The sequence below is a fragment of the Pristiophorus japonicus genome, unplaced genomic scaffold (genome assembly GCF_044704955.1).
Source record: "Pristiophorus japonicus isolate sPriJap1 unplaced genomic scaffold, sPriJap1.hap1 HAP1_SCAFFOLD_42, whole genome shotgun sequence".
Lineage (NCBI taxonomy): Eukaryota > Metazoa > Chordata > Chondrichthyes > Pristiophoridae > Pristiophorus > Pristiophorus japonicus.
Window position 1 is genome coordinate 496,633 of NW_027254090.1, and position 4,438 is coordinate 501,070.

General features: G+C 41.9%; 1 pseudogene; it reads left to right on the plus strand.

The window, feature by feature from the left end:
- Nucleotides 1–501: 501 nt before the first annotated feature.
- On the plus strand, nt 502–3,825 carry LOC139250747 (probable G-protein coupled receptor 139; annotated as a pseudogene).
- The last annotated feature ends 613 nt before the right edge of the window (nt 3,826–4,438 follow it).

Genomic DNA, 4,438 nt, shown 5'->3' on the forward strand with positions numbered 1-4,438 from the left:
TCTTTAACTGTCCCTGTGTCAGAGACTGAATCTTCATAATTGAACAATGAAACTGCAGGGACAGAGTGAAACGGGTCTGTCTGTTTCCGTGGATTCACTGTACACTGCAGAGAAATCGGTAACATTTATAAATAAATCGACAGGAGTGAAAATAGTCAATACAAGTACATGAAAACTGCAGATGAAGCCGCTCATTATTGTTGGTTCAGTATTGTATGAACAGAACTTCAGCCTTATTCCCAAGAGAGGTCTGATCTTGGTAACATCCTGGTACTTTGAGATGTTTGAGTGTTATTCACCGCGTTTTTTTCATCAGAGTCAAAGGTCCTGATATAATGTGTTTGTTCAAGTGACTGAAACTAACAATAATCATCAGAGGTGCAGCAGTGTCAGTGGAGACTTACCCCGTGTATAAATCACGGCCCATTGCAATGTATCAGCTCAGAGTGTCTGCCGAAGCAGGGGATTCCCCTACAACAGAAGTCGCAGCTTCTCACAGATATGGAGTATCCATTAATCCTTCAGGTAGAAGATATTTATTATCCTGTTCTTGCAGCTGTTGGAGTTCCTGGTAAGCTGATATCTCAACAGTCAGTTATGTAAATCTTTGTTGAATGTGCGACTGTGATTGGTAATCTTTTACTCGCTGCATGTTTTACACAGTCACCTGTTCTGTTCCAGCAGTGAATGGTGAAATTTATCTGTCTCTGCTCTTTCTGTATTGAATTGACTGCTTTATATCTACAACGATCGCTGTGTACCCAAACCTCGAGAATGGTAGTACCTTATTATCTGTACTGAAAGTATTGGATTCAGGACCGGGGCTAAGAGCAAGTATGTGACCATCAGTTCTTTTTCTCAGTCGACAGAAGCTACTTGACCTGCAGAGTATCTCCAGCATTTTATGTTTTATATCACACCTTCAGAAATAAGGGTTTCATGTTGTGAGCTAACCTGTCCTGGAAAATTATTAATGTATGTGTTTCCAGTGATTGAAATTAGACAGCTCACGGTCTCCGTGTTAGATGGAGGGCTGCAATTTAAAATAATAGGATCATGTTTGTTGCATGTATTGTAGATGAAGGGAATTGTTTAGGTGAGTAGACTGATAAGTGGGTGTTCTATAGAAATAACATGATTCCATTTAACTGGGTTCCAATAAAGTATTGGTTATCACTGTAATGAAATATTATTTCACTGTGTATGTATTTGCATCTGCTTCGGAGGCCTGGCTACTGAACCGAGTTTGCAGCTGTAACCTTCACATCTCGTTTTCTGCTTCAGCGTTCAATTACTGTCACTAACATTCGTTACAAAATGAAATGTTTTGAGGTTATGTTGTATCAGTTTGCACTTTGTCTGTTGGAATCAGGAGCCCTACTATTGATGTAGGAATTACAAGTAGCAGCGGTGATGTTGTCATTTTGTTTCCAGAAAAATCATGCCATCTAGCGTTGTGCTTTAAAATAATAGGATCATGTTTATTGCATGTATTGGAGATGAAGGGAATTGTTTAGGTGAGTAGACTGATAATTGGGTGTTCTATAGAAATATTAAACTATTCACAGAGGCTTCACCGTTGAACAAACTGACTCTGAGAATAGAAACATTGAAAACGTGGAAGGAGAATAGCATGCAGCTGCAGGATGTTCGCATTGAATCGGTTGTGAAAAAGGCATTGAGAAAGTGATTGGAGACAATGCGGAGAGATGGAGAGGGGCGTTGGAGAAATAGACTGAGAAGGAAAATTACAGGGAGGGTGAAGGGAAAGAGAGTGAGAAAGAGAGGGACAGGGTGGAGATAGAGAGAGGGGCAGCGATGTGAATAATGAATCAGATTGAACTGCTGAAACTTCCAGTACAATTAAGATGACAACATGTGCCTTGAAGGTGACATTAGGATGTTGTGAGATTGTGAGGGTTTTATTCTGTCGCTATGTGGTCCTCAGTCTGTTTTGGTAAATTGTTATTTTACTTGTTTACTGACTGAATATCTAAAGATAATTGAAATGTTGTATAGAATAGAATCCTGCATTTCTTAAGCGTAATGCATTATTAGGATAGTGCATTTTAAAAACTCTGTCAACTAAATTCAATACAAAACGAGGCTGGTTTAATTAACATATTAAATATAATTTTACTTTATAAATTTACAGAACACACTTTGTCACCAACGAGCTGTTACCTGACACCAATGGTTGAAAGTATGAATTGAGTTGTGCTACTGGGATTTATGAATTAGATTTCCTCTAACACTCTGCTGCAGGCTCACTGTGAATCCCAGCCTCTCCTCCCACTGCATTCAATCCGCTGTCTCCTCATCCGCTGCTTTAGTTTGTCCGGTTCCCCAAACCCTGTGCTCCAGACTCACCTCCAGCTTCTACATTACATTTTCCTTGTTTCCCTGCCAATCTTACTCACTAACTCCAACTCCAGCTGCCTCTTACAATCAGACCCTAACCCTTAAACTCATTGCCAGGGCTCTCGGCCTTTCCCGGTTTGTGTCAGCCCCTTCAGATCTCTTAACACACAGCAACAAATGCCCCACCCTCTGCACAAACCTTCCAGAACTTTAATGCCTTTCCTCCTCCGTCTGGAGATAAAATCCGGTTTAACCCATTGCATTCGCGCTCCATAAAAACCCTTTTCATTTCCCCACCGGCACTGTGCACTCACTCGTTCCTTCCAATAGATCTGGTGCTCACTTTATTCGCTTTCTGTACTGATTTCCCAATGCACTATTGATAAATGTGTTTGAAACGTTTCTCTGCCCGAAAGCACTGCCCAGTTCCAGAATCAGTTTCCACCGTTCGATGCAGCAACAAATTCGGAAATTTCACTCAGATTCCGTCGAAATGTTGCTTTGGCACCAGATCTGATCAGTAATTTCTCTGCTTCCTTTTCTCTCCCTTCTTTCTAGTTAACTTGGTGGCGATTGTGATCCTGTCCCGTGGAAAGTGCGGTCTCTCCAAATGTATCTCTCGCTACCTGGTAGGAATGGCATGCGCCGATCTCCTGGTCATTATATCTGATCCACTATTAAGGCAGAATCGTCTCATTTATTTCCCATATTCATTACTGGACATTACTCCCGTTTGCAGTCTCATTGAAGTCAAGGTGTTTTCTAGCACGATGGTTTCTGTCTGGTTAACAGTCGCTTTCACTTTTGACCGATTTGTGGCCATTTGTTGTCAGAAGCTGAAAACAAAATACTGCACCGAGAGAACAGCGGCTGCGATTATCGGAACAGTGAGTGTGCTGAGCTGTTTAGAGTGTGTCCCCTGGTATTTTAAAAGTGTACCTTACTATATAATTGATAATGTACCCTGGGGTTGTCAGCTTAAACCGAGCTACTATACGTCCATCGCATGGACCGCATTTGTCTTGTTTCACCGCATTTTAACACCTTGCGTTCCATTCTTTCTAATTTTGCTGCTCAATGTTCTGACGGTCAGACGTATTTTAGCGGGCAGTAGAGTCCGCAGGGAGGGAACTCCGGGGCCGCAGCAATGGAGAGAATCACAAGGATATAGAGATGTTGAACCGTAGGAAATCCATCACTTTACTCTTCAGTATAACCGGGAGTTTTATCCTGTTGTGGGCGACACAGGTTGTATTTTACATTTACCAGCGAATTACACATAATTATCCTTCCTCCTTCACTCATCCTCTTTACACCACAGAAAGCGTGGCAGGGTTTCTTCAGCTTCTCAGTTCCTGCACCAACACGTGTATTTATGTGCTGACACAAACTAAATTCAGAGAGGAGCTGCAGAACGTGGTGAAATATCCAATCAATCTAATTCTTAGATTAGTGAAACCATAGAAAGCTCAATGATTCTAAACACTCGAACATAATCCCATTTCATTATTCATCTCATGCACTCCGCACTGGATGGAAAATATATTCTGGTTTCGGAGCACTGCGTCTCAACATGACTCTAAATCTGAATTTGTTAATATATGTTAAAGATATTTGGAAACACTCCACAGACGAAACATGATGTGTTTCTCAAATAGACGGCACTAAAGAGCTCGCCTGGACATGCAGTAAATGACTACCCTGCAGGTAAAGGAATATTGGCAAACCCTCCAATCACAGTCACTGCTGTGGTCCTGATGAGAATGGGAGCACTGCGGAGAAATGAGAGAGAAACGCATGGATGGACAGACAGAGAGGTAGACAGATGGACAGAGGGATGGAACACTGGAAGCCCAGAGGCGGGTCGGGATTCGGACCGCCAGGACTGTGCTTATCATTTCTCTTTATTTATCTCTGTCTGTCGGTGAATTTTTCTCTATCTCCATTTCTGTTCATCTCTCCCTTTCCAAGACTATCTGTCGGTTATAAATTCCATGTCTGTAACTGTTATATTTCTCGCTCCCGGAAACCGGCGGCTGCTCAACTCTTTCTGTCACCCTCTGTCTCACTCTATCCT